Raw genomic sequence first — 24,978 nt, forward strand, 5'->3', positions numbered from 1 at the left:
CCTTCGGCCCACCGGGTCCGCGCTGACCAGAGATCCCAGCACATTGTTCTACGCCCGCTAGAGACAATTTTTACATTTACCAAGCCAATTAACCTACGCCCCTGTACGTCTTTGGAGTGTGGGAGGAAACCGAAGATCTCGGAGAAAACCCACGCAGATCACGGGGAGAACGTACAAACTCCGTACAGACAGCGCCCATAGTCAGAATCGAACCCAGGTCTCCGGCGCTGCATTCGCTATAAGGCAGCAACTCTATCGCTGCGCCACCATGACTGCTCTATCTATTGTGAACGGATTGTATCTATATATGTGTAGGAAGGAACGGCAGATGTTGGTTTAAACCAAAAATAGACACAAAAACCTGGAGTAACTCAGCCGGACAGGCAGCATCTCTGGACAGAAGGAATAGGTGACGTTTCAGGTCGAGGCCCATCATCTGTATGTGGCATATCTGATCTGGATAGCACATCAAACAAACCTTTTTCACTGTACCTCAGTACCTATGACAATAATAAACCTAAACCCAACGTAAACTAAAACACTTCTGCCCATCAAGTCCGTACTGTCACTACAAAACTGCAGCAAAAAAAAAAATATTTGGACAGGTAGATGGATAGCTCATAGAGCGGAATTAGGCCATTCAGCCCATCTAGTCTGCTCCACCACCTGACACCTGCACTAATCAGCCAGGAAAGGTTTAGAGGGCTATGGGCCAAACACAGGCAGGTGGGACCCGTGTAGATGGTCAAGCTGGACTGAACAATGTTTCCGTACTGTGCCCAGCTGGTCCTCACTCTCATACTACCTTGCAACGGTCCCCACAATTTTTTCCGTTCAATATTATCCAGCTCTTTTAAATATTTCTGCCTCTGCTATTCTCCCTGGCAGCATCAATCCTTTTCACTCATTGCATAGAAATGACTTCACTTCACACTTTGGATTATTTTGACAACTTCCATCATTCAATATTCCCTCGATCTTGGGAATCCATATTTATATCCCCATGAGAACAGTATCTTTAGTTTAGTTTAGAGATATAGATATCTCTCTATAAACTTTATCCTGACCTTTGATAATTTCAACTTCACCTGTCAGATACCCTCAAAGCACTTCCAGTTGGAGAAGTTGATATTCTGCTTCCTTGCCAATTTGACCAGAAACGGAAACAAGAAAAGTAAATGAGAAAATCACTGCGTCTTTAAATATGTGAATAGAATGATTAGTTCCAGAGACACGTCTTAAATCCACTTTGCTAACCGATACCCTTGATACACTGATACGCTTGATTTCAAGACTTTAGTCATACTCTGCCTCAGAGGGCGGTGGAGGCAGGTTCTCTGGATACTTTCAAGAGAGAGCTGTTAGGGCTCTTAAAGATAGCGGAGTCAGGGGATGTGGGGAGAGGCAGGAACGGGGCACTGATTGGGGATAATCAGCCATGATCACATTGAATGGCGGTGCTGGCTCGAAGGGCCAAATGGCCTACTCCTGCACCTATTGTCTATTGTCATTCAGGTTTCAATATACTCAATGAATGAGAATCCCCCTACCCGGGATTTGAGAGTTAGAGCTTCAACGATCCACAGTGCTCTGGAAAGGAGATATTTTATCTGATAGTGTGGGTGTGGAGATTACAGTTCCACTAGTGGGAGAGCCTAAGATCAGAGGGCATAGTATAGTAGGAGTGACCCCTCTCGGTCATGACTGACCATGGGTGATGCATCCTGGTCGAATGCAAGCCTAGGCAATGTCATATGGAGGACAGGCTGTTGCCCATGCAGCACGTCCCCCCTCTCCACGTCGCTGATCGATCCAAAGGAACAGCAGGGCCGTTACAGTTTGGCACCAGCGCCGTCGCAGGAGCTGCCAGAGCGAGGTTGTAGACAACGACGAACTGCCTTAGGGGTTCCGACTCCGGGTTTTCTTGAGGTTTACTCCTGGAGCCTTTTCCATGACTGGATATGGCCACCAGGCAGTGGAGGTTTTAAATCAGAGTTTTCCCTCTCCTGGATGGACTGCCTTCCCAGGCTGATGAGCCCCATCTGCCCGAGACTCGTGGGGGCGGGAGCGTCTACCTTCCCGTGCAGGTCTATAGCACCTGCCCACTGCCCTGAGCTCGAGTGAGAGGAGATATCACTGTTATTCAGAGGCCATAGCCTCAGAATAATAGGATGGACCTTTAGAAATTAGATGAGGGTGGTGAATCTGTCAATTTCATTGCCACAGACGGCTGTGGAGGCCAAATCAATGGATATTTTTGTCGGAGATTGGCAGATTCTTGATTAGTAAGAGCGTCATGGATTATGGGGCAAAGGCAGGAGAATGGGGTTGAGAGGGAAAGATAGTTCAGCCGTGATTGAATGGCGGAGTAGACCTGATGGGCCGAATAGCCCAATTCTGCTCCTCGAACTAATGAACTTATCTAACACCTGTCACATATAGCCAACTCCCTACTGCATGGCCAGACAACTTGGTAGAGAAAAAGGAAACTCGATTGTGTCAATCTTGCTCATAATCTTTTACATTTCAATGATATCTCTTCTCATTCGTGCTCAGGGGAGTACAAGTCTGTCCCACCCATACACTCCTTTAGCATTCCATTCATACACTTTAGACCCTCATTCCAACCTTACAGATTAGCTGGTTGGTAATTGCCGCAATCTGTAGTTTAGCTAACGGTGGCACTGTGGCACAGTCCTAGAACTGCTGCCTTACAGCGCCAGATTCAATCCTGACTACGGGTGATGGCTGTACGGAGTTTGTACGTTCTCCCCGTGACTGCATGGCTTCACTCCAGATGTTCTGGTTTCCTCCCGCACCCCAAAGAGGTACAGGTTTGTAGGTTAATTGGCTTCGGTAAAGATTGTAAGTTGGCTCGTGTGTAGGATAGTGTATGGGAATTGCTGGTCGGCGCAGACTTAGTGGGCCGAAGGGCCTGTGTCCGCACTGTGTCTCTAAACTAAACTAAACCTGCTCAGAACCAGTTACAGTTCAGTGTTATCTCCTCTCACTCGAGCTCAGGGGAGTATATGCGCGCCCCAGCTAAACACTCCTCTAGAGTACCATTTACACACTTTAGCCCAAAGATCCTATAGCGAGCAAGATAGATCACTCTACGAAAAAGACGTAGTACGGTCATGGGCAGATTCATGGGTAATTTTTGGCCCCATTTCCGTAACCAGCATCCGTCTCCGTACCAAAGATTCCATAGGATATTAGTGCGGAGACGGAAGCCGGTTACGGAAACTTCCTCGTAAAAATAAAAGTTATTTGGGAAAAATCTTCTCCTCATTTTCAGAATTATAATTTATTAACACAGACTGTTCCCCTGCAACGTTGATTACACTGTGAGTCGGGTCGGGTTACTGAAATGGATGAAAAAAAAGGCCCACGTTCCGCTCCGTTGCGTACTACACGTCAGCCCATTGCATTTAGAAGGAGTGGTCTATCTTGCTTGCTATAGGATCTTTGCTTTAGGCTCTTATTCCTACATTACAGACGGTTTTCAGGTCAGCAGGCTGCTGATTCCCGTATTCTGCTCTTTAGCCAACTATTATCTATGCTCTTGGTTGCCCCAACATCCCTCAATTTGTGCAATCTAAAGAGTGGCACATCATCAATCACCTTTGGAAATTCCACTGGTTCTACACAACTCACCTTGCTCATTACGTCCTCCAAGCATACACAGCTACCCTTTCATAACCCTATGTTGACTCTGCCTAATCATACCGAGATTTTCTGAATGCTCTGGGCTATTGCTTCCCTACTAAAGCATTCCTGCATTTCCCAGATGACTAATGTCAAACTACATTTCAATCCACTGGGACGATTCCCACATCCAGAAAATTTAACTATTTCAGTAGCCATGAAAGTTTGAACTCCAGCAATGGATATAATAGCAAGGCCATTTGTGCTTTTAGTTCATCTAATAGTCCAGTTCAGTTTATTGTCACATGTACCGAGCTACAGTGAAAAGCTTTTGTTGTGTGCTAACCAGTCAGCGGAAAGACAATACATCAGAGATCGGCAACCTATGGCACACGGGCCGGATCCGGCCCGTAATCCGAAATCAACCGGCCCGCAAGCGCATTTTTTTTTCAATTTGTTTTAGCGACCTGGGAACTGTAGCCAGTCCCGGGGACGGGAGCTGATCTGGGAACTGCAGCTAGTCCCGGGGCTCGCAGGCGACCTGGGCGTTACAGCCAGTCCAGTGGCACATAGGCGACCTGGGAACTGTAGCCAGTCTCGGGGCAGGCGAACCAACCTGGGAACTGTAGCCAGTCCCGGGAACGGGAGCTGATCGGGGAACTCCAGCTTGTCCCGGGACACGCAGGCGATCTAGGCATTACAGCCAGTCCCGGGGCAGGCGAACCAACCTGGGAACTGCAGCCAGTCCCGGGGCACGCGAACCAACCTGGGAACTGCAGTCAGTCCCAGGGCAGGCAAACCGACCTGGGAACTGCAGCCAGTCCCGGGACACTCGAGGGACCTAGGAACTGCAGAAAATTAATTGAAAAACACGTGAAAACTAACACGAAAAACAATACCAAGTGTCACACTATGGCGATAGATATGGCCCGCAATCAGCTCACAGACATGGGTCCTGGCCCCGATGCAGAACAAGGTTGCCCGTTCCTGCAATACATGGTTACAATCGATCCATTTACAGTGTATATCTACATGACAAGGGAAAAACGTCTAGCAAGAAATGCAGCTCTTTTAAGACCTCAAAACTACTTTACTTCCACGTACACTGGTGAACTGTTACCAGACCTTCTTGCCTAGAAGTTGTTCGGAATCTGGAAAAGCACGTTAGATAGTCAGCATGTTGTGGGTTAACATGTTCGTTGCCAACGAGCTTGTTGAGGTAGGACTTTAATGGCACAAAAAGAGCCCAAGCACTATAAACAGGGTAGCTTTTTCTGGCATACGTAGGGTACACTGTATGAACAATTCTCCCCCAGGATAGAAATGTCCAACACTAGAGGGCATGGCTACAAGGTGAGAGGAGGAAAGTTTAATTAAGATGTGCGGGGCAAGTTTATCTTGCTGTTGTGATTTTTTTTACTAGACAGAGTGTGGAGGGGGGTACACAAAAATGCTGGGGAGAAACTCAGTGGGTGCAGCAGCATCTATGGAGCGAAGGAAATAGGTAACGTTTCGGGCCGAAACCCATTCTTCAGACTGATAGGGGGTGGCGGGGAGAAAGAAGGAGAAAGGAGGAGGAGCCCGAGGGCTGGGGGATGGGAGGAGACAGCTCGAGGGCTAAGGAAGGGGAGGAGACAGCAAGGGTTAGCAAAATTGGGAGAATTCAATGTTCATGCCCACCGGATGCAGCCTCCCCAAGCGGAATATGAGGTGCTATTCCTCCAATTTCCTGTGTTGCTCACTCTGGCAATGGAGGAGACCCAGGACAGAGAGGTCGGATTGGGAATGGGAGGGGGAGTTGAAACCCGCTGAGTTTCTCCAGCATTTTTGTGTACCTTCGATTTTCCAGCATCTGCAGTTCCTTCTTGAACAGAGTGTGGTGGGGGGCTGGAATGCATTGCCAGAGGTGGTGCTGGAGGCAGATAGGGTAGCGGGGTTTGAGAGACGTTTTTGTATGCACATGAAAGATCATGTATAGGCAGATGAGATCAGTTTAAATAGGCATCTTGTTTGGAGCAAACATTATAGGCTGAAGGGTTCATGTGCTGTACTGTTCTATGTACTATGTTAAAAGATCATTCCATAACATATTTATTGTGGAAAGTCCCCAATGGCAGAAGTCGTTGAGGGACAACAAAATACCTCCAAGAGTTAATGAGAAACCTGGTTGAACAAGATACAAGGTTGTCTCTTCCTCCCTTCTAAAAAGCAGCTACCAAATCTGCCATTTTATGTTGGACATGCGTATTTACTGTGACGCTAATCATTCCATTCGCTTCCAAGGTTTGGACATACACGAGACTACAGATGCTGGGATCTGGAGCAAAAAACAAGCTGCTGGAGGAAATAACCAGTACCTGCCAAGTTCCTACAGCAGTTTGGGTTTTTTTCCCCTTACAAGAGGACCATAGTTCAGCATGGCACCATGGAATCCTATCGTCATCCCACATGGAAATAAGCCCTTTGGCTCAACTTGCTGACCAAGATTCCCCCTCCTACGCTAGTCCCACCTGCCGGCGGTGCTGGCTCGAAGGGCCAAATGGCCTACTCCTGCACCTATTGTCTATTTGGCCCATACTGTACCTCTGTACACATAGGAAATAGGTGCAGGAGGAGGCCATTCGGCCCGTCGCGCCAGCACCGCCATTCATTGTGTTCATGGCTGATCGTCCCCGTGCCTGCCTTCTCCCCATATCCCTTGACTCCACTAGTCCCTAGAGCTCTATCTAACTCTCTCTTAAATCCCTCCAGTGATTTGGCCTCCACTGCCCTCTGTGGCAGGGAATTCCATAAATTCACAACTCTCTGGGTGAAAAAGTTTTTTCTCACCTCAGTCTTAAATGACCTCCCCTTTACTCTAAGACTGTGGCCCCTGGTTCTGGACTCGCCCAACATTGGGAACATTTTTCCAGCATCTAGCTTGTCCAGTCCTTTTATAATTTTATATGTTTCTATAAGATTCCCCCTCATCCTTCTAAACTCCAGTGAATACAAGCCTAGTCTTTTCAATCTTTCCTCATATGACAGTCCCGCCATTCCAGGGATCAATCTCGTGAACCTACGCTGCACTACCTCAATCACAAGGATGTCCTTCCTCAAATTAGGAGACAAAAACTGTACACAATACTCCAGATGTGGTCCCACCAGAGCCCTATACAACTGCAGAAGAACCTCTTTACTCCTGTACTGAAATCCTCTTGTTATGAAGGCCAACATTCCATTAGCTTTCTTCACTGCTGTAACTTCACGCCAACTTTCAGTGACCGGTGTACAAGGACACCCAGGTCTCGCTGCACCTCCCACTTACCTAACCTAACCCCATATATACATATATATATTTTACTGTTCCAGTATTCTATGTTCGCTCGTCTGGGTGAGATGCTAACTGCATTTCGGTGTCTCTGTACTGTACACTGCACAATGACAATAAAGATTGAATAAAGATTGAATGTGAATCTTGAGATAACAATCTGCCCCCTTGTTTTTGCCGCCAAAGTGGATAACCTCGCATTTATCTATATTACACATGACAATAAATAAAATAAACATATTCCTCGAAACCTTTCCTATCCATGTCCCTGTCCAAGTGTCTATTAAATGCTGTTATAGTACCTACTTTAACTACTGGCAGCCCGTTCCCTATCCCCTTTACTTTTTGTGTGTAAACAGTTGCTCCTTGGGTCCGTATTAAATCTTTCCCTTTCCGCCTTGAACCCAAGTCATCTGCTTCTTGATTTCCTTACTCTTTGTAAAAGACTTTGTGCATACACCCTATCTATTCCCCCTCATGATTTTACACACTAATTTTCTGTTCACATTCATTTCATTAGTTGAAGGACGAGGAGGTTTTAACATAATTTCCAGCTCTTCAGTGCCCAGTGCCCGAACCTGCAATGGAAAACAAATAAACCTGCTGGAATACGAACAAAAAAAATACAAAACACTGAAAGGACTCGGAGTGTGAGTTCCACCAGCAATTTCTCCCTAAAGTTAGTATCTGTGGGAAGTAATGTTGCAGGTCGAAGACCCTTCATAAGAAATGAGGAAGAACGAAAGAGTAATCATGTATTGTCCCTCCATGAAACTAGAAGTTGTTTTCAAATATTAAAGTTATTTTTAACAGCTAAAAATTTATTTTTGTGCAAGCTAAAAATACTAAAGGCTGTTTGAAACATTGTTTCATACAGTATCATTGCACAAGTGTCGATCGAAGCAATTGCTTGTCAATTTCAATTTCTCCCGCAGTGTACCAAGCAGCCTGCGTTCTTAAAGAGACAGTGGTATCTGATTACTGCGGGGACACTCTGTCCATGATAACCAAAATCAGTTATAAAGTAGTCCGTTACAAAGAGGATAGACTTTAATGTGTTATTGATGTTGTGAAGTCTAGGTGACATCGTATTGTTTGGCTTACTGAGACATGTGGAGGAGCAGGCCAGACGATACAAATGAAGTTAGCAGATGCAGAATTAGGGGAGTAAGGGAGTGCGAGATGTAGTGTACAAATTTCTGTTTCAAACCTAGAACATGCAAATTCACAGGTCCGTAAAGCCTGCACACTGCAACGTCCAGCATGACTCTCCACCTTCCGACTTCTCCTTAAATGGATTGTCCAGAATTAGAAACAATATTCCAGTAAGGAGCCTAACTGGTGACTTTAAGATAGTCTGAAGAAGGGTCCCAACCAAAACATCACGTACCCATGTTCCCCAGAGATGCTGCCTGACCCACTGAGTGACTCCAGCACTTTGTGTCCTTTTGTGTAAACTAGCATCTGCAGTTCTACATTTGAAGGCATTTGAAGGCATTAACAGCATAGTCCAATTCCACTGTTAATATTTCAAATTTAAGCATGTTGGTTTTGACCATTCGCATTGACAACACAAAGATGAAGGGTCATCCAGGAAAACTAATATATGTCGTCATAAGCCAATAAAACTACGCGCAACCTTTATTAATGTGCCTTTATTACAAAAACGCTTATATCACCAAACCATTTAGTTTCTAACATTGAACTTGCACTGTTAGCATGGTGCCCACCCCTTTATTTATTGACATAAGGTCATAGGTGATAGCAGTTGAATTAGGCCATTGGGCCCATCAAGTTTACTCCGCCATTCAATCATGGCTTATATATCTCTCCCTCCAAACCCCATTCTCCTGCCTTCTCCCCATAACCCCGACACCCATTCGAATCAAGAATTTACCTATTTCCGTCTCTTAAAAATATCCATTGACTTGGCCTCCACCACCTTCTGTGGCAAAGGATTCCAGATTCACACCCTCGGACTAAAGAAATGTCTCCTCATCTTCTTCCTAAAGGAACATCCTTTAATTCTAAGGCTAGGACCTCTGGTCCTAGACTCTCCCACAAGTGGAAACATCCTCTCCACATCCACTCCACATTTACTATCTAAATGGTGTCAAGTTGGGAAAAGGGGAAGTACAACGGGATCTGGGGGTCCTTGTACATCAGTCTATTAAAGTAAGCATGCAGGTACAGCAGGCAGTGAAGAAAGCAAATGGCATGTTGGCCTTTATAACAAGAAAAAAATCAAATATAGGAGCAAAGAGGTCCTTCTGCAGTTGTACAGAGCCCAAGTGAGACCACACCTGGAGTATTGTGTGCAGTTTTGGTTCCCTAATTTGAGGAAGGACATTCTTGCTATTGAGGGAGTGCAGCGTAGGTTTACAAGGTTAATTCCCGGGATGGCGGGACTGTCATATGCTGAGAGAATGGAGCAGCTGGGCTAGTACACTCTGGAGTTTAGAAGGATTCAGATTCAGATTCAGAAAACTTTATTGTCTGTCGCAACAGAAATCTTCTTTGACGTGGCTCCACATACAAACAGGACAATGTACTGACAAGCAGTCATACAACACAGACTTCTGCGAGCACACACAGTGTGCACAGATCTCAAAAGCAAGTACAAAGATTACCGTGGTAGTCATACTTGCTGTCGTTAAATACCGCACTTAATGACTCACAGAAAAACACTAAACAACTCAGAAAACATGCAAACATACGGGAGCAGCGCGCCGCGAGTCGCTCACAGAGTAGCGCCCCGCCCCTTGGGTTGTCAGCAGCGATACAATAATAAAGAACACACAAACTGTAACACAAACATCCACCACAGCATTCTTCACTGTGGAGGACTGGCACAAAAATTTGGCCAGTCCTCCTCCACTTCCCCCCCGTGGACAGGACCAGAGTCCAGAGTCAGTCCAGGATCGGCTCTTCCTCACCGGAGACCGCGGCTTTAAGATGGTGTAGGCCGCAGGCCGGCGGTCAAGATTTAAAGTCTCCGCCGCAGCCAGAAGCACCGTAGACTGCAGGGCCGGCGGTCGAAGCTCCCCTCCAGGGGTGATGGTAAGTCCATGCCGGCCCCGCGGTAGGAGTTGGCTGCGTGCCGGCGGTGGAAGCTTCTTCTTCACCCGGGTCCCCCACGAGGGATCCCGGGCTGTAGACGCCGCACCAGCTGGAGCTCTGCAGACCGCGGCTTCAGGCTGCGACTTCAGGCTGCCGGCTGCCCCGGGCCAGCGAAACGGAGCGCTCCCCTCCAGCGAACCCCAGCGAGGGTTAACCCGCTCCATGCCGAGAGTCCACGCTGCGCCCGCCGCTGAAGCCCCGGGCACGTCTCCGGGAAAGGCCGCGCCGATCCTTGATGTTAGGCCACGGGGGAGGCGACCTGGAAAAAGTCACCTCTCCATGGAGGAGGCGACCAAAGCGGTTTCCCCCTTACCCCCCCCACACCACCCCCCACACAAGACACACCGAGAAACACAAAATACATACTTTAAAACATACTAAAAAATAAGAAAAAGTTGAAAAAAACTGACGCGCTGCTGACAAGGCAGCCGCCAGAGCAGCGCCCCCTAACCCAATTGAAACATATAAGATTGTTAAAGGCTGATGTTGGGGGAGTCCAGAACCAGGGGCCACAGATTAAGAATAAGGAGTAAGCCATTTAGAACGGAGACGAGGAAACACTTTTACTCACAGAGAGTGGTGAGTGTGGAATTCTCTGCCTCAGAGGGCGGTGGAGGCAGGTTCTCTGGATGCTTTCAAGAGAGAACTAGATAGGGCTCTTAAAAATAGCGGAGTCAGGGGATATGGGGAGAAGGCAGAAACGGGGTACTGATTGGGGATGATCAGCCATGATCACATTGAAAGGCTGTGCTGGCTCGAAGGGCCAAATGGCCTGCTCCTGCACCTATTGTCACTCTATCCAAGCCTTTCACGACTCGGTAAGTTTCAATGAGGTCCTACCCCTCATCCTTCTAAACTCCAGCAAGTACAGGCCCAGTGCCGTCAAACACTCATCATATGTTAACCGCTTCATTTCTGGGACAATTCTTGTAAACCTCATCTGTACCCTTTCCAGAGCCAGCACATCCTCCCTCAGATGTGGTGCCCAAAATTGCTCACAAAGTCACCGAGCATAAATTACATCCCATAAGTACTGAAAATTGTTTAAGTAGCCCTGTTTAATGTGTATTTATAATTGGCTATATTTGGCAAAAGATTACTTTCCTTTGATACACATTTTAAATGCAAAGGAAACATGGAGCTTCAAACATCTCCAAAACAAACTTCATGTGCTGATCGTGCAGATCTTGTGATCTCCTGTGACTAGAGAGACAAAACACAGCTGCCTTTTATATATGCGATGCCACATCATAAAATGCTCTTACTTTGAACACAGGATGGAGATTCTGGCCATTAGGACAAGCATCTGTGCACAGAAAGTGGTCCAATTTTAGCATCTTGAACACAGTAAAAGAGCACAAGAAACCACAGTACTTCACAACATACAGGAGTGGTCCTTGGCATGCATGTCACACTGGTTATTCCTCATTCTCCCTTCTACTGTTAAGCAGAAGATACAGAAGCACGTAAGCACATACCAGCTGACTCATGAACAGCTTCTTCCCCTTTGTTATTATCAGGCTTCTGAACAGTCATTCCATAAGCAAGGGTGCAGTCCGATTCTACACGGCCTCATTGCAGACAAAGGACTTTGCTCTGGAACTGTTGCGCACTAATGCGAAGAACTATATTCTGCACTCTGTATCTGTCCCTTTGCTCTGCCATTTGTTCTTGGGTCCAGATTCAGGGACAGTTTCTCCCAGATTCAGGGACAGTTTCTCAAGATTCAGGGACAGTTTCTTCCCAGCTGATATCAGGCAACTGAAACATTTAATCAATAAATGGCCAACACTCCTAAGCTGCCATCAACCTCATCGGAGACCCTCGGACTGTCTTTAATTGGATCTTACTGGACTTCTTCGCTATTTGTTATATACTTAATGTTATTGCCCTTAACCTGTATCTGTACACTGTGGATGGCTCGATTGTAATCATGTATTAGAAACATAGAAATTAGGTGCAGGAGTAGGCCATTCGGCCCTTCGAGCCTGCACCGCCATTCAATATGATCATGGCTGATCATCCAACTCAGTATCCCGTACCTGCCTTCTCTCCATACCCTCTGATCCCCTTAGCCACCAGGGCCACATCTAACTCCCTCTTAAATATAGCCAATGAACTGGCCTCGACTACCCTCTGTGGCAGGGAGTTCCAGAGATTCACCACTCTCTGTGCGAAAAAAGTTCTTCTCATCTCGGTTTTAAAGGATTTCCCCCTCATCCTTAAGCTGTGACCCCTTGTCCTGGACTTCCCCAACATCGGGAGCAATCTTCCTGCATCTAGCCTGTCCAACCCCTTAAGAATTTTGTAAGTTTCTATAAGATCCCCTCTCAATCTCCTAAATTCTAGAGAGTATAAACCAAGTCTATCCAGTCTTTCTTCATAAGACAGTCCTGACATCCCAGGAATCAGTCTGGTGAACCTTCTCTGCACTCCCTCTATGGCAATAATGTCCTTCCTCAGATTTGGAGACCAAAACTGTACGCAATACTCCAGGTGTGGTCTCACCAAGACCCTGTACAACTGCAGTAGAACCTCCCTGCTCCTATACTCAAATCCTTTTGCTATGAAAGCTAACATACCATTCGCTTTCTTCACTGCCTGCTGCACCTGCATGCCCACTTTCAATGACTGGTGTACCATGACACCCAGGTCTCGCTGCATCTCCCCTTTTCCTAGTCGGCCACCATTTAGATAATAGTCTGCTTTCCTGTTTTTGCCACCAAAATGGATAACCTCACATTTATCCACATTATACTGCATCTGCCAAACATTTGCCCACTCACCCAGCCTATCCAAGTCACCTTGCAGTCTCCTAGCATCCTCCTCACAGCTAACACTGCCCCCCAGCTTAGTGTCATCCGCAAACTTGGAGATATTGCCTTCAATTCCCTCATCCAGATCATTAATATATATTGTAAATAGCTGGGGTCCCAGCACTGAGCCTTGCGGTACCCCACTAGTCACTGCCTGCCATTGTGAAAAGGACCCGTTTACTCCTACTCTTTGCTTCCTGTTTGCCAGCCAGTTCTCTATCCACATCAATACTGAACCCTCAATGCCGTGTGCTTTAAGTTTGTAAACTAATCTCTTATGTGGGACCTTGTCGAAAGCCTTCTGGAAGTCCAGATACACCACATCCACTGGTTCTCCCCTATCCACGCTACTAGTTACATCCTCGAAAAATTCTATGAGATTCGTCAGACATGATTTACCTTTTGTAAATCCATGCTGACTTTGTCCAATGATTTCACCACTTTCCAAATGTGCTGCTATCCCATCTTTAATAACTGACTCTAGCAGTTTCCCCACTACCGATGTTAGACTAACTGGTCTGTAATTCCCCGTTTTCTCTCTCCCTCCCTTCTTAAAAAGTGGGGTTACGTTTGCTACCCGCCAATCCTCAGGAACTACTCCAGAATCTAAAGAGTTTTGAAAGATTATTACTAATGCATCCACTATTTCTGGAGCTACTTCCTTAAGTACTCTGGGATGCAGCCTATCTGGCCCTGGGGATTTATCGGCCTTTAATCCATTCAATTTACCCAACACCACTTCCCGGCTAACCTGGATTTCACTCAATTCCTCCAACTCCTTTGACCCGCGGTCCCCTGCTATTTCCGGCAGATTATTTATGTCTTCCTTAGTGAAGACGGAACCAAAGTAGTTATTCAATTGGTCCGCCATATCCTTGTTCCCCATGATCAACTCACCCGTTTCTGACTGCAAGGGACCTACATTTGTTTTAACTAATCTCTTTCTTTTCACATATCTATAAAAACTTTTGCAGTCAGTTTTTATGTTCCCTGCCAGTTTTCTTTCATAATCTATTTTTCCTTTCCTAATTAAGCCCTTTGTCCTCCTCTGCTGGTCTCTGAATTTCTCCCAGTCCTCCGGTATGCTGCTTTTTCTGGCTAATTTGTACGCATCATCCTTCGCTTTGATACTATCCCTGATTTCCCTTGTTATCCACGGATGCACCACCTTCCCGTATTGTCTTTCCGTTGGCTGGGTAGCAAGCAACAAAAAGCTTTTTGCTGCACCTCGGTACACGTGACAATAAACTAAACTAACTAACCGAGTTTGGTTTGGTTGTATTTATGTAGAGTATTATCTGATTTGATTGGATAGCATGCAACACAAAGCTTTTCACTGACTATTGGTGCTTGTCTGTACGGAGTTTGTACCTTCTCCCCGTGATCTGTGTCGGTTTTCTGCAAGATCTTCGGTTTCCTCCCACACTCCAATATATGTACAGGTTTGTAAGTTAATTGGCTTGGTAAATGTAAAAATTGTCCCTAGTGGGTGTAGGATAGTGTTAATGTGCGGGGATCGCTGGTCGGCGCGGACCCGGTGGGCTGAAGGGCCTGTTTCCGTGCTGTATCTCTAAACTAAACTATCTCGGTAACAAACATAAGATGCCATGTTAAGATGCACCATAAAAAATACACAAAGAGCTGGAGTATCTCAACAAGTCAGCAGCATACCTGGAGAACATGGATAGGTGACATTTCGGGTTGGGACCCTTCTTCAGGCTGATTTCGGGGTTTTTTATGGGTGGGGGCGGGCAAAAAAAGCTGAAAGGGAGGAGGAGATGAGAGGAGGAGCAGGAGAAAGCCTGGCAGGTGAAAGGTGAACAAGGGCCGTGAAGGTTATTGAGAGGCAGGTGGTTGAACAAAGGCCAAACAAAAAACAGGTGTGACAAAAAAGGATCGAAGAGTTGCGATAAGGAATGTAGGTGGAAGGGGGGGGGGGGGGAAGAGGGGAGAAACAGGTACGAGTCCAGGGGGGGCAAAGAGGAGGGTGGAGGGAGGGAAAGGGGAGCTTAACTAAAATTGGAGAATTCAATGTTCATACCTTTGGATTGTAAGCTACCCAAGCATAATACAAGGTGCTGTTTCTCCAGTTTGCGTGTTACCTCACTCTGGCAATGGAGGCGGCCCAGGACAGAAAGGTCAGTATGGGAATGGAAAGGGGAATTCAAATGGTTAGCAACCGGGAGATCCAGTTGACCTTGGTGGACTGAGCGCGTGTCTGGCAAAACAGTTGCCGAGTCTACACTTGGTCTCGGTGATGTACAGGAGGCCAGATCAGGAACAGTAGATGAGGTTAGAGGAGGTGCACCTCTGTCTCACCTGCAAGGACTGCTGGGGTCCCTGGATGGCAGTATAGGAGGAGGTATAGGGACAGCAGTTGTAGGGGAAAGTATTTGGGGTGGGGGGGAGCTGGTTTCGGTGGGAATGAATGAGTGAACCAAGGAGTTGTGGAGGGAGCAGTCTCTGTGGAAGGTGTGGAGAAAGGAAGTTGTGACTGGTGGTGGCATCGTGTTGGAGGTAACGGATTATATGTCAGAGGATTATATGTTGGATGGAAGGCGGGGATTCTTATCCTTGTTCCCTCTGGGCAGCGAGGGCAGAACTATGTAACACAGAGGAGTTGCCGGGGAATAATCCATCCATCCAGATCAGCAGGGAGGGGGAACACCACATTTGCTAAGAAAAAAGATATCTTGGATGCCCTAGAACGGGAAGTCTCATCTTGGGAGCAGGTGCAGTGGAAACGGAAGAATTGAGAGGATGGATAGTCTTCGCAAGAGACAATGTTGGAGGAACTGAGCCCAGATAACTGTAATCGATGTATCATACAGAGATACAATCTATGTAGAGATGTAGTCATATATACCATACATAGATACAATCAGTTCAAACTGTAGTACAAAAAAATAGAACAAAGTGCAGAATATAGTTATGCACTATAATTGGAAAATTACAGTGCCATTGGAAAAGAACCATGCCTATTGTGTATGTCCCAAAACCCTAAAGGATTTGTGAAGAGGGAAGCAGAGTTGCACACCATAAATGCTCTGTAGCTCCCAAGAAATGAAGAGAGACAAATGTTGAAACTTACGATTAGACAAGCAGGTGGGGTGGCATTGACTAAAGCAGAAAACCTAATTTCAGTTTCAGGATATCTTTAAAGACGAACAAAATTGGATTGTTCCTCTAATCCCCAATTAAGACTATAAAAAAGGATCATAGTCGCACAGCTGGCCCTTCGGCCCAACTGACCAAGATGCCCCATCTACACTAGTCCCACCTGCTTGCGTTTGGCCCATATCCTCTAAATCTTTCCTATCCAAGTACCTGTGAAAATGTCTTAATCAAAGGAATGTTTTTAAATATGGTGATTAGGAGGTAGACAAAATATGGTAATTAGGAGGTAGACAAATTAGGAATTTCCAAATTTTAAAATTGGGAAATACACAACAGTTGGGAACAAAAACAAAATATGGAAAATAGTGGCAAGTATTTTTTTTGGAGTTAGAAGGTTTTACACAAATAGCTTCTGAAAAGGAGCTTTTGTTTGTCAAGAAACTAGGTAAATGAGTGAAACAGGACAATAAAATATGTGGGTATTTAAACAATATGCAGGATTATGGTAGACATGGTTATGGTTATGGTTACAGAGGTGGTGCGTCTATTGGGAAAAGGACCTCCTTTGGCACCAATTTTCTTGCAATGCATGTCATAAACGGCAGACCAAGCACTGCCCTCACGTACAGGTAACCCTGCCATGATTAGTAATCATGTACTGTCTTTGAATCAAGCCATTTACAGTGTATAGATACATGATAAGGGAATAAAGTTTAGTGCAAGGTAAAGCCAGCAAAGTCTGATCAAGGATCTAAGGGTCACCAAAAAGGAAGATAGATAGCAGTTCAGGACTGCTCTCTGGTTGTGGTAGGATGATTCAGTTGCCTGATAACAGCTGGGAAGAAACTGTCCCCGAATCTGGAGGTGTGGGTTTTCACACTTTTGTACATTTTGCCAGAGGAGAGAAGAGGGAGTGGCCTGGGGTACCTAGTGACCTATGTACATGTGACAATAAAGTATAATTGAATTGAATTTTTGAAACGCGAGTGGCAAAAATAAAAGTAAATTGTGCTTAATAACTTTTCTTTTCACATAAATCTCATGAGTGTAATTGATATTCTGTCTCTCAAATTTGTCAGTCATGATTCTGTGGTGAATTTCCATTATCCAAACAGCCTTAACATAGGTTTAAGAAAGAACTGCAGATGCTGGAAAAAAATCGAAGGTAGACAAAAATGCTGGAGAAACTCAACAGGTGAGGCAACATCTATGGAGAGAAGGAATAGGCAACGTTTCGGGTCAAGACCCTTCTTCCTATTCCTTCTCTCCATAGATGCTGCCTCGCCCGCTGAGTTCCTCCAGCCTTAACATAGGTGTAATTTCTACTCAGCAAGTACAGTATTGCATTTACTCTGTGGATGTGGACAGTGTCAATAACAATTACCCAACATCGCAACTCAGTTGTTGATTTGTAAAACCTGACATACCTCTTCTCGAGTAAGAAAAAACAGCTGCTCCAAGGTGGTAATAATAATCAAACCAGTTTGTTCTCTTTCCTTTCAGAGTTCAAACATCTAATTTTATTTTAGATCTTTGTGCAGGGCACACAAAGGAATTCAAACCTTTGACATGCTCTCATTTAAGTGAGCATTTCCTCAAATTGCTTCCTGATATATCAGCAGTTATAAGAATATGTCGATGAGTTTTCTCAACTGGTTCACAGCAATACTTCTCACATTCCATCCACCATAACACGATCAGATTCATTCCGGGCAAACATAATAAAAATCCCATTAAGAATCCGACTTGTTTTTCAAAACCTAAAAGGTTAAAGGGATAGAGATACAGTGAAGAATTTGAAATCTAATTGCACTAGCATTAGTAGGAAGGAAAACTCCGTATATCACTCACCCATAGTGTGAACAGATCGCTACCTCCAATGCTGTTGGCACATGCTGCTTCACTCATCTCTTCCTTCATTCCCATCGATATCTATCAGTAACAACTTTTATGCCCTTCTTCCTTTACTTCATTTTAGACTTTAGAGATACAGCGTGGAAACAGGCTCTTCGGCCCGAGTCCACTCCGACCAGCGATCACCCCATACACTAGCACTATCCTACTCTTCTCCGTGGATTGTCACCTTGTCGTGGTGGAGAAGCTTGTGTGGACCTGAGATCCTGAGAGCGATGCCGTCTGGAGCTATGCTCCTGGTAGGGTCACCCATGGCGGTAAGGTCGAGGGGGAGGTCTCTGACAAAGAGCAATCCAACCAAGACCTCAACGGTGGGACAGGCGGAGGACGATGGCTGACCTTAGTGGAGCATCACAACGGCTGGGAAGGCGGATGAAGGCTGCAGCAGAAACGATTCTCCGGTCGTCTTGGACACCATGCCGCTGCATCATGACCCAGAACTGTCAAGGACCGTGGGGTGGCTGCCTATGCACCAGTCTCCCCAAGTTAAACAAAGTCACGCACAGGCGTCCTCCATATAGGGAATAGCACCCTGGAGACATTCATGGTCAACCATGACCGAAGGAGGCCTAAGAAGACCATACACACTCGGGACAATATACAATTTTTTACCAAAGCCAATTAACCTACAAACCTGTATGTGTTTGGAGTGTGGGTGGAAACCGGAGCACCTTGGGCACCACACGGTCACAGGGAGAATGTACAAACTCCGTACAGACAGCACCCGTAGTCAGGATCGAACCCGAGTCTCTGGTGTGATAGGCAGCAACTCTACCACAGCGCCACTGTGCCACCTAACTGTTCCTCATTTGCTTGTGTGGCCCATGCTTACATAGAGACATAATGGGAAGGCTGATTGTAATGGGGGAGAAAGCTGGAAAAAAGTGGGGGAAGGGCAAGGCCTGGCAAGTGAGGTGGAGTTGTAGGAAGGAACTGCAGGTGCTGGTTTAAACCAAAGATAAACACAAAATGGTGGAGTAACTCAGCGGGACAGGCATCATCTCTGGATATAAGGAATGGGTGACGTTTTGGGTCGAGACCCTTCTTCAGATTCTGGGGCATGGATACAGGTGAGGGGCGGGTCGATTGGCAGATGGGTGGACAAAGGACAGAGATGAAAAGAGTGTCAAATAGGAGAGAGGAGAAGTGAAATGTAAAGCCAGAGGGAGGCAATGGATGGAGAAAGAGGGTAGGAAGTGAGAGAAATGGGTGAGGGTGTTGGTTACCTAAAATTAGAGAATTCAATGTTATAATGTTCATACCGTTAGGTTGTGAGCTATCCAAGCTATTACACTACAGGACGTTCCTGTGCTGCTTCGTACAGCATAGTGGCAACTCCAAACAGTTAAACGTCATTGTTTGGTTTCCAGCCACATACGTTTATTAACCGTGCCCGCTGCATCGTTTTTCCTCCGAAAACAGCACTCGGAAAGCAGGGGCGGAAAACCCGGGAGAGGCAGAGGGGACACGTCCCCCCCATGTTTTGAGAGGTGGGGGGCATCCCCCCCAAGTTTTTGTGATCCCGATTTTAAAAGCGCCGTTTTTAGCGCTGGATTGAGCCTCTGAAGCCTCGCGCATGTGTGTGAGTGTGCGCATGCACACGTGGCCGCCAAAATATTGTGTCCCCCGTCCCCTCCATGTTTTGATAGCGAGTTCCGCTCGTCCGAAAGGACAAAATAGCACTGGCGAGGAGCATTGAGCATTCAATTGAAAGGAAAGACGGCAGAGGCTGGCAGGTGCTTGAGTGTTGTGCAAAAAAAAAAAAATAGTGCTGAAAGTCAGTATGTCAGGCAGCATCTGTGGAGGAAACGGATAAGCGACGTTCCGGTTTGGGACATTTTGTCAAATTGGAAATTCAGGGTTGATATTTCTTTGAGTGAGTAGAGGGGTCCTGTACCAGGTACACAAAATTATGGTGCTCATAGATAGGATAGATGGAGAGAAAGTTTCCCCCAGGCAAAGATATACATAATCAGAGGGCATGGTTTTAAGCTTGGTACAAGGTGTTTAGAGGGCAGCCAAGAAAGATGGTTTTTCCACCCATTGGGTAGTTGGAATCTGGAACACTATCTTAAGTGGTATTGGAAGCAAGGACTCATGGAATTTAAGACGCATCACATCGAGCACTTGAATTGCTAAGGCATAGAAGGTTACAGAAGGTTGGGGAAGTCCAGAACAAGGGGTCACAGTTTAAGTATAATGGGGAAATCTTTTAGGACTGAGATGAGAAAAACATTTTTCACACAGAGAGTGGTGAATCTCTGGAATTCTCTGCCACAGAAGGTAGTTGAGGTCAGTTCATTGGCTATATTTAAGAGGGAGTTAGATGTGGCCCTTGTGGCTAAAGGGATCAGGGGGTATGGAGAGAAGGCAGGGATGGGATACTGAGTTGGATGATCAGCCATGATCGTATTGAATGGCGGTGCAGGCTCGAAGGGCCTACTCCTGCACTTAATTTCTATGTTACAGACCAAATAGGATTCGTACACGTATACTTGGTGGTCAATATGGATACAGAGCCACGCCATTCTTCCGAACAAAAACTCTAGAGATCGATAGTCTGAAGGGTCCCGACCCACTGAGTTACTCCAGCACTTTGGGTCCTTTTTTGTAGAACAGCATCTGCAGTTCCTTGTTTCTACTGGTTAATAGTTTTGATTGATACAACTAGAAACCCCCTCACCAGAGACAGAAACCCTAGCTACAGCTTATAAAGATAATAAATGGAACTTTAGTGCAGTCAGTCCACATGCTATTGCTTATTTAAAAATAGGGGTGCAAGGCTGTCTAATATGATGGATTGTTTTGTCTCTCTGAGTTGCACCATCTCCACCACATTCCTCCTTTTCACATTTCACTGCAACTCCCAAAGAGGTAATAATGGCTTGTCACAATAGAACACGGATACCTCCGATTTACCCTTCCCCTTCTCAAATTGTAGATTAAAACTAATCATATTATGGTCACTACCGCCTAATGGCTCCTTAACCTCGTTCCCTTACCAAATCCGGTTCATTACACAACACTAAATCCGGAATTGCCTTCTTCCTGGTAGGCTCCAGTACAACCTGTTCTAAGAATCCATCACAGAGGCACTCCACAAACTCCCTTTCTTGGGGTCCTACTTGGGGTCCAAGAATTTTTCCTACTGAATACAAGTTTGAATGTTATATCACCTCTCGCAAATCATGTTAGCTTTTTGTTGGTGCAACTGAAGTACGAGTTGAGTTGAGTTTATTGTCACACGTATCGAGGTACAGTGAAAATATTTTGTTGCGTGCTAACCAGTTAGCAGAAAGACAGCCATGATCACATTGAATGGCGGTACTGGCTGGAAGGGCCGAATGGCCTACTCCTCCACATATTGTCTATAATACATGATGACAGTTGAGCCATCCACAGTGTACCGATACATGATAAAGGGAAATAACGTGGATAACATTTAGTGCAAAATAAAGTCCAGTAAAGTCTGATTAAAGATTGTCCAATTATCTCCAATGAGCTGGATAATAGTTCAGGACCACTCTCTCGTTGTTGATAGGATGATTCAATTGCCTGACAACAGCTGGGAAGAAACTGTCCCCGAATCTGGAGGTTTTCACACTTCTATACCTTTCGCCTGATGGGAGAGGGGAGAAGAGGGAGTGCGACTCGTCCTCGATTATGCGGCTGGCCTTGCCGAGGCATACATTGAGTCAATTGAAGGGAGGTTGGTTTGCGTGATAGTCTGGGCTGTCTCCACAATTCCCTGCAATCTTCGTATTTACGGTGTGGTGTGGAATTTACGCCATGGAAAAATCACATGCCTTTTTCCCTAAACAGGATTTGTAATGCATTTCGTTGTCTCTGTACTGTACACTGACAATGACAATTAAAATTGAATCTGAATCTAATAACCTCAGACACCAACAACACAGCAAATTAACAGCAATGGAAACTGATCCATTAACTAACTGTAATACAAGGGCATGTGGATGCTTGATACGTTACTGTTGAGGTTGGCCTATCAGCCAATATCTGTGTTTAACCAACTTTAAAAACTAAATGCAAAAATTATAATCCGTCCCGTATTTCAGTTGTTTATTGTCACGTGTACCAAGGTACAGTGAAAAGCTTTTGTTGCGTGCTAACCAGTGCATTTTCTGTTTTAATTTCACAAAATCAGGCAGTTGAGAGTAAGCCGAGTACTTTGAACGTATTTTTGTTAACTGCATTCTCGCCATTAAAAAATAATTTGCACCACTTAAGTTAAAAAAGCCCAATTAAAGGCTCATGAGATCGATTAATCTTGCACAATACATGTGCAAGGAGTAAGACCCATAACCAATAAAAACATTAGCAGCAGCAGCAACAAGGGCAATTGCAATATTCTGATCTTAAATCCGAGCTCAGAGCGTTCTAAATAGTTACAATGAACTTGAAACACCCGGACGCACAATCGGTGCTTTCGCTCTTCAAGTCCACAGTAAAGCGGATGAAAAATAACAGGCAGGTTAATTTCCGATCTATTACGGGTTAACCTGTCTGCAAAATACTTTTGGCTTTGAAACAAGTTTGGTTAGACATTGACATAATTTTAAATATATATATATATATTTTAAAACAGTTACCAGATCAACCAAATAATCTTGATGTGGGCGAAGTCAGCCATAGGTTGAATGGCTGCAAACATTGTTTTAGTTCCAACTAAGATTACGTGTCAACAAAAGATTTGAACGCCATCAGAAGAATTCCGTGACAGTTTTGGATGATATCAAAATGAAAGCATTCAACATATCTTGTAACATACCCATCTGCAAATTCTCTGTCCGAGATGTCTCAGAAAGATTATAACTGTAATGGGGAGGTTTCTGCTGGCCTGTATGCTTAATATTTATATTTTAAACATGGCACAATAAATGCCATACAGCGTGGAAATAGGCCCTTCGGCCCAACATGTCCCATCTACTAGTCCTATCTGCCTGCGTTTGGCCCATATCTCTCTAAACGTACCTATCCACGTGTACCTGTCTAAATGTTTCTTAAACGCTACGATAGTAAGCAGCTGCCTTAACCACCTTCCCCCGGCAGCTCGTTCCATACGCCCACCAGCCTTTGTGTGGAAAAAGTTACCCCCCAGATTCCTATTAGATCCTTCCCCTCCCTCACCTTAAAAATAAAACGAGTGATCAAGTTTAAAAATCAAGTTTCATTTTGCACACATTACCTCTGGAGAAGGAGAAATCCAAGCCCAAGGAACTGTCAGGGAAGTCTGCTTGCTTGTCACTTTAATGTGCGTTCCGGTAGGAGAGAAGCAAACAGCGTCCTGGTGGAACAAACACACACACACAATGCTGCTTTTCAGCAGTTGCAGCTGAGCCTGGGACTGCACACCGCAGCTCCACAACGCCACAAGCAAGGAGAAACAGCGCTGTCGATCCTGGAAGGTTGTAAACCCTGCAGTGCGAATTACATATATATATTGCAACTTCCTGAAAGACTATGTTGGAGGGCGAGGTGAGGAGGCAGTTCCCTTTTTGAAACCGACAGTCAGACTCCACGTCAAACCTGCCTCCGCCCATGGGGGCGGCGATTTAGCAGGAAACTGCCACAGGACTTCCTCTCTTCATAGATGTTGAAAAGCAACATCTTTGTTGAAAAGGGTTCGTCTGGGCCTGAGCTTCTGCCCGTAAGACGAGGAGAAACGAGTGGTACCCTCTGCGATTAACGTTGATAACATAGTTTAATAGAAAGTTTGAACAAAATGCATTGTCAAAACGACTCCTGAAAGGATTTTTTTTTTAAATGTAGGCAAAGAATTCCGACGAATAGTCTTGTAAACAAGAGTCAAGAGTGTTTTATTGTCACATGTCCCAGATAGGACAATGAAATTCTTAATTGCTGCAGCACAACAGAATATGTAAACATAGTACATAACGGGAGAAGAAAAAAAGTTCAGTGTGTGTTTACACATGCACACATACTCAAGAAACATGAACAGAAACTAAAACAGTCTTTACAAATAGAGGGTACACAAAAATGCTGGGGAAACTCAGCGGGTGCAGCAGCATCTATGGAGCGAAGGAAATAGGCAACGTTTCGGGCCGAAACCCTTCTTCAGACTGAGAGTATCATCTGGTTATCTGTAGCCCCACCCTTATCAGAGATATTTTCTTTCTCCTATCCATCACTTCCCAGCCTCTCTTCAATTTAAAACTAATTTTTAAAACAAAAGTTTTTCACTGTACATTGGTACACGTGACAATAATACTCCAACGTTTTGTGACTATCTTCGGTTTCAACTAAAACTAACTTGTTTTCTCCTTTTCACAGTTCTGGTGAAGGTTCTTTGGCCTAAAATAGAAAAGCATTTCTGTATCTGTTTCTTTATCTTGACGTATAATTACCATCACAGGTGGTCGCATACGTTAAACTACTTTTCACTGTACTTTGGTACGTGTGACAAGAATAACCTGAATAACCAGTTTCGCAGACATTGCCTCTGACGCTTAGCTCTGAAGCATGGAACAGAGGGTATTCGAGCTAATTGTGCACACTTTTTGTCGGTCATCTCAGATTAGCGCCTCTGCACTGGAGTGGGGACGTTGCGGACTCAACCTGAAGCAGTGGGGCTTCTCGCACTCTGACAAGTGCAACTGTGGAGAGGTACAGACAATGGCCCGCCTACTGACTTACGGCGGAGAGGCATGCACTGTGGACGATCTCTGCAGAGGCACGGATGTGGCACCGGCTGTGGCAAAGCGATGGCAGAACGTCGACTGACACACGAGCGAACGCCTTTAAAAATACAGTGTGGAAATAGGCGCTACGACCCACCAAGTCCGCTCTGACCAGCAATCACCTGTACACTAGTTCTATCCTACACACATTTTTACGTAAGCAAATCATCCCACAAATCTGCATGTCTTTGAAATTTGGGAGAAAACCGGAGCACTCAGAGAAAGCCCACGTGGTCACTGGGAAAATATGCAAACTGTAGTCAGGATCAATCCAGGGTCCCTGCAGCAGCACACTGCCGCCCATTCATCTGCCTCTCTCTAGCATAATTTAACC

General features: G+C 45.4%; 1 protein-coding gene and 1 long non-coding RNA gene across 2 annotated transcripts in view; one reads left to right on the top strand and one right to left on the bottom strand.

The window, feature by feature from the left end:
- rnf144b (ring finger protein 144B) overlaps positions 1–23,446 on the bottom strand; it is an 83,350-nt gene extending 59,904 nt beyond the window's left edge. The window contains exon 1 of the mRNA XM_033013716.1: positions 23,132–23,446. The gene's annotated coding sequence lies outside the window, so the exon portion shown is untranslated. The remainder of the gene's footprint in view (positions 1–23,131) is intronic.
- Positions 23,447–23,480: 34 nt separating this feature from the next.
- On the top strand, positions 23,481–24,762 carry LOC116967256. Its single transcript, XR_004410188.1, has 3 exons — positions 23,481–23,593; positions 24,238–24,357; positions 24,481–24,762. It is a non-coding gene; the product is annotated as an uncharacterized LOC116967256 (long non-coding RNA).
- The last annotated feature ends 216 nt before the right edge of the window (positions 24,763–24,978 follow it).

The sequence above is a fragment of the Amblyraja radiata genome, chromosome 2 (assembly GCF_010909765.2).
Source record: "Amblyraja radiata isolate CabotCenter1 chromosome 2, sAmbRad1.1.pri, whole genome shotgun sequence".
In the NCBI taxonomy this organism is placed as follows: Eukaryota; Metazoa; Chordata; class Chondrichthyes; order Rajiformes; family Rajidae; genus Amblyraja; species Amblyraja radiata.